General features: G+C 40.0%; 1 protein-coding gene across 5 annotated transcripts in view; it reads right to left on the reverse strand.

Annotated features, from left to right (window-relative positions):
- The window catches only part of TRIM66 (tripartite motif containing 66), a 125,512-nt gene that overhangs the window by 94,618 nt on the left and 17,162 nt on the right, over positions 1-13,732 (reverse strand). For 2 of the 5 annotated variants that reach the window (XM_074230253.1, XM_074230249.1), the window contains exon 1: positions 22-788. The exons of 2 other annotated variants lie outside the window; for them this stretch is intronic. The gene's annotated coding sequence lies outside the window, so the exon portion shown is untranslated. Of the gene's footprint in view, positions 1-21; positions 789-13,732 lie in introns of those variants that run through there. One more of the 5 variants, XM_074230254.1, reaches the window with a different exon arrangement.

A 13,732-nucleotide genomic window follows, 5' to 3' on the forward strand; every position in this document is an offset into this window, starting at 1 on the left:
CCTTCTTTCTCCCACTCTCACCTGAGATACTCCTGAAAGGAAGGCCTCTGGTGAGTCATCCTGGATGAGTTTATCTTGAAAGCACAGCAACAATATTCCCAAACTGATCGGCAAGACAGTCTTAAAGAGATATATTTCTTTCCAGCTGTATCTCTTCTAAATCCTTAGGGTAACTCGTGGTGGATGCTCAAGAGGAAGAAAACAAGACTTAACTTTACAGAACTCTGCTGCTACCTCTTTTTTAGCTCTCAAGGCTGTTTCCTCCCTCAGTATTGCAGGACCAGCTCCAGTAAACCGTCCCCCTCCATATTACCAAAAATGACAATATTCATCTGTTGCTGAAACCTGAGGTTTCAGGCAGCTCGTTTAAATATAGCTCTTCATAACAACAGTGTAGGTGGAGAAATGAGGAGCTGGCAAAGCCCTGGAGATTCCCTGTTTATACGTATGAAGGATGATGCAATCTCTGTATCTAAATAGCAATCCAACATGGAATAACAGGACTCAAACAACAGTGTCTGCATAGCTAGAGATCAAGTTGATACACTCTGCCAGTCTCACACTGTGGCCATCAAGATGTCAAACATCATAACCTTGCTTCATCTTTTTCTTAAAAGCAAAAAAAGCTGAAAAAATCTTATGTCCTGCCTTCTAGTCACATGTATATACATCTACATGTGTATATACATATACATATATATATATACATATATATATATATATGTATATATATATATGGATGGAAGGAAAAGTCCTTCTTTGTTTACATAAAATCTCTATCTCCTACTGACTCACCTGCTCCTGCCTCTTCACCTGAAGTCCTCATCCTGTGACGTCACAGACAGTTTCCTTAGCAACCAATTGTAGAGTCACAAGCAAGGGATTAAGACTTAAGGAAGGGAGGGAACAAATTTACAGAAATAAAGGTCCTGGGTGTCCCTTAGCTGTCAGTGCTGAGCACCAGGGACCCTGGATGCACACACAAGAGAAAGAAAGAAGGGAAACAGGACAGAGATAGTTAACAAGCACTTGGTAAATAATAACTGTGTACCTGGCACCTAGGTCAAGTACTTGCTACTCTCTAAATTCCTAAAATCCATTGCTTGTGGTATCACTGGGAGGTAGGTAATAGAAAAGGGGCAAACATCATTAGAAAGCATCAGAAGGATGTCCAAGTAGGACTCTGCTTATTTTCCTCCAAAAGTCATTTTTCAGTATGAAAATGCAAACTTGGAAAGCATTTGCTGACGGAAATGAAATCCTCTTCAGCCTCTCTACAGTAATCTCTACCTTTTTTGTCTGTTTTTTAAAATTTTGTTATTTTATTTTTTCAAATTACATGCAAAAATAGTTTTCAACATTCATCCTTTTGCAAGCTTTTGAATTCCACATTTTTCTACTACCCTCTTTTCCCTCCTCCATGCCCGATGGCAGCAAGTAATCTGATATACATTGTACATGGACAATCATGTTTAACATATTTCCATTATTAGTCATGTTGTAAAAGAAGAATTAGAACTGTGGCACCCCTTTTTTCTAGAAACTCTTCGCTTTAGTTTCTGAGACACTGAACTTTCCTGCTTCTGTTTCTGCCTTTCCTGTGTTAATATAACAACACCTTTGTTGATGACTCTTCTATTCCTGAAATCTAACTGGGGATAATCTCCAAGAATAAGCCTTCTGTCTTTACTCACTCAAAAAACTCATCCAATCTCATGGCTTCAAATATATTGAGAGCGGAAGGTTAAAATCCTCTACCTCCAGTTCAGTCTGACAGAAGCATTAATTCTACAACTTTCTCCATTTGGGTAACCTAAATGTTATCTTAAATTCAACATATCCATATCCAACCCTGATATATCCATGATCTACTCAAAAGTGAAACCATTGCTCAACCAACCATTTCTATCAGTAGTACCCCTATTATTCCCAGTTAAAAAAATTGGACTTTTCCTTCCCTTTCATTATAGAGACAAATTGTCATCAAGTCTTGTTATTTCTTCTTCTGAAAAATCTTTTGGATTTTGTCCCTTCCTCTCCATTTACAGAGCCATCAAGTCAATCTAGGGTACCTATCATCTTATACCTGATCTGCTATGCTAGCTTCCTTATCTCCTCTGCCTCCAGTCTCTCCTTTCTCCAAACTACTGTGCATATATCACTAACATACTAATTTTCCTTAAAAATATGCATGAATCCTAGCACTCCCTAATAGAGAACTTAAAATAGCTCCTCACTGAATCCAAATTCCTTTCCTTGACTTTCTAGGTGTCACAAATTCTACTTATTGAGCCTTACTTCCCAATACTCCTAACATGTGCCTCTGACACAGCTAGAATGGTGTTCTTGCTGTCTCTGAATATGCTGGACTCATTCCTACCTCTGAACCTTTGTTCCCACCCTTCCTCCCTCAATCAGAATGCCTTCCCCACCTAGTTCCACTTGAGCAAATCCCCCCATCCCTCAATCCTAGTTCACATCTTCTGTACTTAAGACACATTTTCCATATACTTTAAGCTATGGAGATCTGATTTCTGAGATCCTCCTGCACTTAAAAACAGAACCACACATTTAGTATCTGAAGTTAACTTTGACTTCTCAGTTAGATTGAGCTCCTTGATGCTAGGTACCATGTCTTCTTTCATGTTCCTCATAGAGTTTAAAAATAGTGTTAATAAGCACATGTCTGGTGTTCAGAAAATTCTCACTGATTGACTGAACTGATCCTTCACCTCTGGATAACATTGAAGCTTAGCTTGTGTATTTTGCCCTATGAGAAAACCAGAGTAAATCCCATGAGACACTAAATCCTGCCTAATACTACCTGCTACACAAAAGTGAACTTGTTTCTGGTGTCTTCTAATACAGTCTTAACTTGAAATCTTCCAAACTGATTACAAACTCATCAGGAAGTAAAAAGATGAAAGATCTGAATGTGTATCTAAACCAAACTTGTGAAAAAAACTTCATGGGTTCCCTTCTCCAGGCAAACTGGTCCACTTACTATTCTCCAAACTCAGTATTCTAACACTTGTGTCTAGGCCTTTGCAAAGGTCAGCTCCATTCCTAGAATGTACTTCCTCCCCTCTCTGCCAATTAGGATTCCTGACTTTCTTCAAGGGACCAACTCTGTCAAAAAGATTTCGTTAGTCCCTCTAGTTCTATACTGCATACATTTATGATGTTCATTCTTTTTAACTTTTAATGTTGTATGTAGAAATAGAAGCTCTGTAAGGGCAAGAACTCTTTCATTTTTCCTTTGCATTCTTAGCATTTAGCATCAAGCAAAGCATCTTGCATACAGGAGACAATAAATAGAAGAAAGTAGAAAGAATAGAAAAAAGATTGGGGAAGGGAAAAGAAAAGGAATAGAGTAGGGAAGAAAAAAGGGAAAGATAATGGGGACAAGTCTCTTATATCAGGCTTTAAGAAACAGAGCCAGGGAAAACAGACAGGATGGAGGTGAGATCACTCAGCTGGATCTGATGCAGGAGTTCAGAGGACCAAATGTGACCCAGGCAAGCTGGCCTAAATGAAGTTGTGTGGATTTAACAAGGCAACAGAAGTTGAGGAACCTGGCAGATTATAAAGGTCACAACCTGGATGACTGAAATCTCAATGGGTAGAAGTCACAGGGAACCAGACTTCACCTCAATGCCGGGAAGACCTCTCTGACCAATCAGAGCTCTTTATTCAAACAGGCTACCTCATTGTTATTAGAGCAGTAGAGGATTTCTTCCACTCCAAGTCTATGACTCTGTAAGGACTTTAACCCAGGTCACAAGCACAATACAGTCAAAGGGAAAGCCACTAGGCCCAGGAGTCAGAAGGCTGCAGTTCCCTGGGCTGGCTCTGCCTCTTAACACCTTGGGTGACTTCAGGAAATTCACTTACCTTCCTTGGGCATCTGGAAGTTGCCCAGATCTTTTTTGCTTTGGTATGGGTATTATGGTATTATGAGGAAAGAAACCCTAATGTTCAGGTGGGATGTGATAACTTTTAATATCGTTTCCTTATCAGTCACCTCCTGGCTCCCTATCCAAATTAGGAGCAAGGTGTTTTCTCTACACCAGTAATTACTCTCAAAATCAATTAGAGGACCAAGCAGATCAGGCACCTCAGATGTGGCTTTTCCTTCCAAATCTAAAGACAGCCTCTGCCTCTCCTCCCCCACTCTAGGCCTGTTAGGATAATTACTCTCACAGAGTCATGTTCAGAGGTGCCAGTGTTATTCACATTGCCTTGGAGACCCAATTAAGGGAGAGGAAACTGTTTTAAAGAGAGAGAAGGGGGAAAAAACCCTGATAATGCTGTTTTAGACCTTCCTACTTATCTAACTGACCTCAAAACATTCAGCTTGCCTTTATGGTCTGCCCCTTCAGCAATTGTCAGATTTTGGCCACCATGTGGGTCAGAGAGACACCTGAGTCTATAAAAACAGTTGAAAAAGGCACTGTGCTTTCAATGCTTTGTATACATCAGAGGTGCCCTCTCTGCCTCCTTGATGTGGGGTGGTTTGCTCCATGCTGTTGCAAGTCAGCAGCTAGAGGAAGACAGGTTGCTAATTAAGACAACAGATAGGCATTTCTCTTGCTGACTCTGAAGTTGTGATATATTGCATCACTTCCCTCCCTTGTTGCTGGCCAGAACCACCATAACCTGAAATTCTTAGCATCTGACCTCTGCAATCTTCTGTGGAAGGTAACCAAAAGGGCTACTGCATCCCCCTCAGAGGTTCAACTTTTCATCTGGGGATTGGTTCTTCCATTTTCTCAGTATCTGTGATTGCACCATGGTCACTCATCAAACTAAGGGGATAGTGATTACTTTAAATGAGCTATCCTATTGAAGAAGAAGACCTGCTTTTTTTTTAGACCCAGAGAGAACTAAAAGAGTCTTTGTTCAATTCAGTTTAAGAAGGAACTTCCCAATGAGTGATTGGCTTAAAAATGGAATAGGCTATCTCATTTGGGAATGACCTCCTTAACAATGGAGGTAATCATGTTGGGGCTGGATGACCACCACCCCCCTTCAGGAATATTAGAGAAAAGATTTAGTCAGCTAACCAATTAATAAGCAATATATTAAGTGCTTACCTGTTACCACTATCTAATCTAGGGATCCAAGCAAAGCAAAAAAGCCAGCCTCTTCCCTTAAGGAGAACACATCTAATGGGGGAGACAGCAAGCTAACTCTTAAGTAGCCAGGGGAAACTGAGATTTGGAGATAAGGAAGCAGAGCATTCCAGGAATAGGGACATGCTAGTCCAAAACATGGAGAGGACTATCAAGTGGGTCAGAGTGGTTGGATTACAGGGTTCATAAAGAGTCAGATGTAAAAAGGCTGTTAAAGTTGGAGGAGGTCAAGTGGGCTTAAGGATAAAGAAAGGACTTGCTATTTGATTCCAGAGGTGATAAATAGGGAGCCACTGGAACTCACTGAGCAAGGAGGTAGATGGCATAGTCAGACTGACATTCTAGAAAAATCATCTTAGCAAATGAGTGGTGGATGCACCTGAAATCTTTCGTAGTGGTCCCAGCAAGAGGCCTGAGCTAGTGCTGTTGCTGTGTGAGGGGAAAGAAGAGTACACAGAGATGTTGTATAAGTAGAATCAGTAAGCTTATACTTAAATTAGGGAGATAAAGTAAACAAGACTAAGCAGAAGCACGGAAGCCAGTGGGTGGATGGCCTGGAAAATAAAGCTGTGTCCCTGCTCTCAGAAGCAGGGATGGGACAGCACTGGCCCTCCCCCAACCTGGTATATTTGAAGGCTCAATCATCCACAAGACAACATTAATTTGTTTCAAAATGCCTCTGCTCTGTATCTGTCTTTCTGAAATCTTCCTCATTCTTGAAAGTCCTGATCAAAGGCTGTTTCTTTAGGTTTTTGTTTTTTTTTTTTGCAAGGCAAATGGGGTTAAGTGGCTTGCCCAAGGCCACACAGCTAGGTAATTATTAAATGTCTGAGACCGGATTTGAACCCAGGTCCTCCTGACTCCAGGGCCGGTGCTTTGTCCACTGCACCACCTAGCCGCCCCCTCAAAGGCTGTTTCAATTCAACTCAACAAACATGAATTAAAAGTCTTCTTGGTGTCAGATACAGTACTATATTCTAAGGATACAAAAAACAGAAAAGAAAGAGAGAGGAATAATACAAAATAACTTAAGGAAAGGTGGGTAGTGACCAGCCTTCCAACCCTAGGAACAGCAATGACAACAGTGGAGAACCTTGAGATAATTTGGGGCAGCTAGGTGGCGTGGTGGATAGAGCACCGGCTCTGGAGTTAGGAGGACCTGAGATAGTGCAGCTTGTCTCCAGACAGTGTCAGGAGCACAGGACAGAGAGAGTAAGCTGTTAGAACAATGAAAAGGTACCCTGGGGTCACAGTGACTTGCCTACCTGGAGGCCTGGGATGGGAGTATGGGGCAGAAAGTCCAGGCAGGACAAGAACTGAGGAGCCCTGGTGACTCAAGGGCTAGACTGTGTAGATGGAGAGACAAGAGGACACTGGACAGACACTGAGCTCAAGACTGCAGACACTGATCCACTTGATGCTGATAAAAAGCCTGTGCTACAGGAAATGGAAAGATATCAGAGGGTCTACCAACTTGGATGAGAAAAAAAAAATGTGTCTATTTTCATGAACCTTTAATTGAAATTTAGTATCTCCTTCAGTTATTTAAGACATTCTTCAGAGAAGGGGTTCACAGGTTTCACCAGACTTCCAAGAGGATCCATAACTCAAAAAAGAATTAAGAATATTGTTCTAAAGCAATATCCCTAATGAACACTGACACAGAAATTTTAATAAACTATTAGCCTGGGGCAGCCAGGTGGCCCAGTGGATAGAGCATGGGCCCTGGAGTCAGGAGTACCTGAGTTCAAATGTGACCTCAGACACTTAATAATTACCTAGCTGTGTGGCCTTGGGCAAGCCCCTTAACCCCATTTGCCTTGCAAAAAACCTAAAAAAATGAAATAAAATAATAAACTATTAGCCTATAGACTACAGAAATATAAGATTATTAGACATTGCGACCAGATTGAATTTATGCCAGGAATGCAAAGTTGGTTTAAGATAAGGAAAACTATAAACATGTCATACAAATTAATTGAAAAAATCTTAATTGCTCATATGTCTGATCATAACAACATAATAAAAATGACAATACAACCTAAATTAATTTATTCAGTGACATACCAAACCACCAAAGATTTATGTTACAGAGCTAGAAAAAATAATAATGAATTTCATCTGCAGGATAAAAGTGAAGAATCTCAAGGGAAATAATGGGAGGAGAAAGTGGAAAGAATGGGATCTAGTTATATCAGATCTCTATACTGCAAAGCAGTAACTACCAAAATGATTTGATACTGGATAAAAAATTGAAAAGTAAATCAATGGAAATGATCAGTTGCAAAACAGGAAAAAACACACCACTTCAATAAAGACAAAGAGCACCATTACCAGACATTATTCAACAAACACTGCTGGGAAAACTGTAAAGCAGTATGGGAAATTAGATCTAGCCTGACCTCTCATACCTGATACCAAGTTAAGCTCCAAATGGATATCTGACTTGGACATAAAAGGTGACATTACAAGCAAATTATAGGAGCAAGGAAGAAATTACTTTTTGGATCTAAGAGGAAATGTAATAAGAGCTCATGACCACACAAGGAACAGAGAGAATCACAGAAAATAAAATGGACAATTTTGATCACATAAAATAAAAAGATTTTGCACAAACAAAACCAATGCAATGAAAAGGAGAAGGGAAACAGAAGGGAAAAAATCTTCACAGTAAGTTTTTCTAATAAAACACTCCCAGACAAGAAATGTAAAGAACAGATTTTAATATAAAATAAGAGCTATTTCCCAAAAAAAATCAAAGCAAGTGTATAGTCACTTTTTTATTTTATTTTTTTTAGGTTTTTGCAAGGCAAATGGGGTTAAGTTGCTTGCCCAAGGCCACACAGGTAATCATTAAGTGTCTGAGGTCACATTTGAACTCAGGTACTCCTGACTCCAGGGCTGGTGCTCTATCCACTGCACCACCTAGCCGCCCCACCACCCCATATAGTCACTTTTTAAAGGAAGATATCAAAGCTATCAACAACCACATGAAAACATGGTCCAAATCATTAAGAGAAACATAAAGTAACTCTGAGATTCCATCTCACACCCATCAGATTAGCAAAGATTATAAAACAGGAAAATTATAAATACTGGAAGGCTATGAAATAAAGGCACTAAGTACAGTGTTGGTTGAGCAGTGAACTGGTCCACCAATTATAGGAAGCTATTTGAATCTGTGTCCCAACATAAAATAAAAAACAATCTTGCTATTTATAACAAAAATTTATAGCAAAATATTCTATAAGGGGTGGCTTTTTAGGTGGTGGGGAAGAGAAGCATATAAGGGTAAATAAATCTAGGCTATGTAAAAATAAATGATATCTATATAAATTTTAAAGAAGTGAAAGCAGAAGTAAACACAATGAAAAGAGATAACTTTTATTTTAAGTTCAGCTGTGACAGGAGGAAGAGATATAGAATGATAGCTTGAGAAAATGGTAGGGTTTAGTGAGGATTTTTTTAATGAATAATGGACACTGGCAAGTGTGTACTGGCAGCATGGAATAAGCCAGTATAAGAAAAGATTGAGAATGAGTGGGTATAATTAAAGAGGCAACCTAATAAAAGAAATTGGAGGTGGGTGGAAAAAGGGATACATATACTGGCTTTGTTAAGAAGGACCCCCTTCATTGGAGACTGGAATAAAGGAAAAAAGAGGATAAAGTCAAAGGGTTTAAGAAGGTGAAAAGAAACTGACAATAAATGGCCTTATTTTCTCAGTAAAGTATGAGAGATCTTCAGATGAAAGAGTGGAGGGAAGGGTGATATGGAAAGCTAGAAGAGAGAAGGTAAAGGGGATGATCAGCAAGACTCCCATTTAAGTCATCGGGGAATTTGAGCTTAAATTAAAACCTTACGAGATCTCAGATTCACTATTTTATTTTCAATGTAAATGGGGAAATGAGAAAGATAAATGGAAGGAATGCATTAGATGAATAAATCAAACCCCAAATCAAAGCTTTCAAGTCCCAAGATATCACTGATATAAGCCTACATACGAGGTAGAGCCTCAATAGAGGAGACTACTGCTGGCAAAAGTGCTCTTGTCCCTTTCTGACTAGTCTTTGAACCTGATGTACAAACTTTTACCTCAGAATTTGGTCTTTAAAACAAATGTCAAAAAAAAAATCATCTAGTCTTGCTGTCTTGAAGTCCCTAGTTTTTCCTGAGGTCTCTGTGTTGTCATAATTGGTTCAACACCAGAAGAAATCCCAGAAACACAAAGCAAATGCAGCTTTTTCGTCAAGTTTGTCTAAGAGAGATGCGGTTTTAAATGGCTCCTGCCAGAGAAAGTAGTCTCTTGTTTTCCCTAGAACACACAATTGCTGGGTTTTCCTTCTCTCTGACTTAGATTATATTCTCCACTCCCACCCCTAGTAGGTGGCTGCTGAGTCCCAGCTGTGCTTCTGGGCCAGCTGCTACATTAATTAAAGCTTTGCACCTGGTGACTCAGCTTCCTACTTTGCAGGTTGGCTGGTTCTTTCCACCCATATTTCCCTCTGGGGACTCTACAACCATAGTGGGCTCATAGATTCAAGGAGATGATAACATGATACCTTATGTTCTACAGCACTTTACACTTCTCCAAGTACTTTCTTAACATTGATCTTTCCACCTAATTCACAATCACCATTCAAAGCCAGCACTGATATTCTTATTTTATAGATCAAAGCCTAAAACCCTGAAAAGGTAAATGCCTTAACCCAAAGTCAGGCAGCTGACAAGTGGTGAAGCTGTGACAGAAGGGCAGCTCTCCTGACTCCTTCTCTGGCACTCTCTCCATGTATCCTTGTTTCTCAGTATGAGATTGTTAGAGTTCTAGGAGGTGAGCACCAAAGGAGTGCTTACTGATCCAGCATCCTAGGCCTTCTTTCCTCTTTATTTATTCAGGGGGCCACAGCACAAGAAGAAGTATTCTACTAAAAACATCTTCGTGCAAACAAAACTAGAAATGTAAGATTAAAAATTACCCCATTAGGAAGGCAATAGTAGTAAAGGAGACAGGGAAAGGCTCTTTGAAGAAGATGGAGTTTGAGCAGAGGTCTGAAGGAAGCCAGTCAGCAAAAATGAGAAAGGGGAGCATTCCAGAGAGAAGGGTCAGACAGGGAGGGGGACAAAGGCTGGAGGGCTTTAAAAGCAAAACAGAGGATTTTATGTTTTATCTTGGAGGTAACAGGGAGCCAATGCATGGGGGAGATGGGGTTTCCTGAGAGGGTCAACGGTGAGCTTTAAGAAGATTGATTTGAGAGCTGAGTAGAGAATGGACTGGAGTCAGGAGACAAGCACAAGGACACTGCTACAATCCAGGTCATGAAGTGATGAAGAAGTGAACCAGGGTGGGAGCAGTGTTTGAGGAAAGAAGGGAAGGAATGAGATGAGATGTTACAGACAACTAAGGGGATAACTGATTAGATATGTGGAGTGAGTGAAGAGTTAAGTGTGACTGGGAGAATGATGGGAAAACTGCAAAGAAGGAAGGGTTTAGGGGAAAGAGAAAGAGTTCAGTTGGGGATCTTCTGAGTCTAAGATGCCTTGGTGACTCTCCTTCTCTGGTTGTGTGATATGGATGAAGATCCCATAGAGAAGATAAAGGAGTGGTCACATAGAGGAAATCAGGGAGAGTAGTGTCACAAAGACCTAGAAAGAAGAGAATATCAAGAAGAGAGTGATCAACAATATCAAAGGGTATAGAGAGGTCAAGAAAGATGAAGACTAAAAAGAAAAGATCTTTCAATTTATCAATTAAGAACTCTGGTAATCAGAGGGAGAAGTTTCACTTACATGATAAAATCAGAAATCAAACTACAAAGCATTAAAAGGTGAGTGAGAGGAAAGGAAATGGAGGCATCAGTTTGAGATAGTCTTCTCAAGAAGGCAAGTTAGCCACAAAAAGGAAGGATAGATACAAAAAGACAGCTATGAGGGATAGATATCACAGGTAAGGACTTTTTGAGGGGCAATATGAAGGAGGAGACTTAATGGATGGTATGACTTGTAGAAGGATTTTTCTTGGCAAGGAAAAAGGACCACCCTTCCATATGAAACAGGAATGAAGGAGATTGTGGTAGAAGACATCTGAGTAATATAAAATGAAGAACAGAAGAAAAAGGAAACTCACTGCAAAAGACCTCAAATTTTTCAGTGAAATATGAGGTAAACTTTTCAAAAGAAAGGAGAAACTAAGTGGTGCAGTAGATAGAGCACTAGCCTGGAGTCAGGAGGACCTGAGTTCAAATTCAGTCTCACATACTTAATAATTACCTAGCTGTGTGACCTTGGGCAAGTCACAACCCCTTTGCCTTAATTTTTTTTTAAATTAATTAAATAAAATAAAAGGAGGAGGAGGCATGGAAAAGTTGAGCAAGAAAGGTATGAAAAGTTGTTGTGACAAGTGGGATAGTTAATTGATTAGGGAAATATAAAAGAACTGCCTTACTACAGAAGAGTTGAGATTAAATAGCACAAATTTTTAATGGATCTAGTCAGCACATTTCATGATCCATTCACACCCAAGTAAGGGAAGACAGGCCAGCAGCAGCATAGCAGTAGCAGCAAGGTACCCTGAGATCAAAATCTTAGGAATAGCAGTACCCCCAAACCACTAGTCCTGTTTTCTGCACACAACCTGTTTCCTATTTCCTGTCTCCACAACTATCACTGAGGGGAGATATCCTTTCAGAGAAGGGGACCACCTTCTTCATCACCACTAACTGTTGATCAGTTGAAACTATCAGGAAAATAGGCAAAGGAGCTCCAGGAGTGGCAGCATCTCCTCCCCTCCTCCAGGCCCAGATCACCATTTCTGCTTCTAACCTGGCCCTCCTAACCATCAACTAAGAAAGCAGCTCCTGTGAAGAATAAGTCAATCATCACCACTAACTTCCCCCTCCTGCCAGGCTAGCTGAGGCAGCAAGGTCTCCTGAGGGAGAGACGAGAGACCGGAGGCAGAAGGGTACCAAGCATGTCAAATAACCACACTCTGATTCTCTTCTATTAAGGGGCAGGTGAATAGTGTAGTGGATACAGTGCCAGCCCTGGAGTCAGGAGGACCTGAGTTCAAAATCTAGCCTCAGATACTGGATATTTACTAGCTGTGTGACCTTAGGCAAGTCATTTAACCTGATTACCTCTAATCCAGAGCCATCTCCAATGGGCCTGATACATATCTGGCCACTGGACCTAGATGGCTCCAGAGGAGAAAATGAGACTGGTGACTGTGCATAGCACCCCCTCACTCAGATTCAATTCATGTGCATGTCATGAGACATCACCTCCATGATGTCATGGTCTTCTTGTAGAACAAAGGACAAACAACCCTGCCTTGTCTTCTCTCAGTCCTGATAGAGAGAGTTCAGGATTCAAGACCCAAAAGTCTTGAAAATATCAATGATTCCTGCCCAGTGTCCTCAGTCATAATCCTGGGAAGTATCTTTGAGAGCTATCCTTCTCCACAAGAGTTGCTTCCCTATATGACAGCTATGAGGGTTAGACTGGAAGCAGAAGAGAGGGGCAGGGAAAGTGGAAAATTATTGATATCTAATCATGTTTGTGGCCAGCCTTCCTCATTACTACCAACTGCCTTCTTCATTACTATTTTTCTTATTGGTGGCAGTTGGTAGTAATGAGGAAGGCTGGCCACAAACATGATTAGGTATCAGTAACTGATTTGATTTTATCAGTGGAAATGATATTAAAGAAGAGATATTATCATCTGCTTTGCCACTGTACCCTATGGATTAGGGGACCTTTCCATATTTCTTGAAGCTAAAAATCTCCATATGTTGGATTAGAGAAGAGTTTATGACCAAACGAGAGATAAAGGGAGATCACAGGAAGTAAAATGGGTAATTTTGATTATATGAAATTAAAGTTTTTGCACAAACAAAACTAATAGCAAAATTAGAAGATAAGCAAGAAATTATGAAAAAAAATTTTAGCAATTTTCTCTGAGAAAGGCCTCATTACTCAAATATATAGGTAATAGAGTCAAAATTTATAAAAATAAAAGCCATTCCTCAATTCATAAATGGTCAAAGGATAAGAACAGGAAGTTTTCAGAAGAAGAAACCAAAGCTATCAATAGTCACATGAAAAAATGCTCTAAATAACCACTGACAAATTTAAGCAACTCTGAGGTATTATTTCACATCTATCAGACTGGCTAAGATGACAGAAAAGGGAAATGATAAATGTTGGAGGGAAAAATTGAGACAATGCACTGTTGGTGGAGTTGTAAACTGGGCCAGTCATTCTGGAACAATCTAAAATTATTTCTAAAAGGATATAAAAGTGTTCATACCCTTTGATCTAACAATACCACTACTATGTCTGTAATCCAAAGAGATCAAAGAAAAGGAAAAAGGACCCATCTGTATAAAAATATGTGTAGCAGTTCTTTTTGGGGTGGCAAAGAAATGGAAATTGGGGAATATCCATCAACTAGGGAATAACTGAACAAATTGTGGTATGTGATTGTGATAGAATACTATTGTGCTATATAAGAAAAGACTGGGGGCGGCTAGGTGGTGCAGTGGATAGAGCACTGGCCCTGGAGTCAGGAGTACCTGAGTTCAAATCCAGTCTCAGACACT

This window comes from Macrotis lagotis, chromosome 3, assembly GCF_037893015.1.
Source record: "Macrotis lagotis isolate mMagLag1 chromosome 3, bilby.v1.9.chrom.fasta, whole genome shotgun sequence".
NCBI classification, from domain to species: Eukaryota; Metazoa; Chordata; class Mammalia; order Peramelemorphia; family Peramelidae; genus Macrotis; species Macrotis lagotis.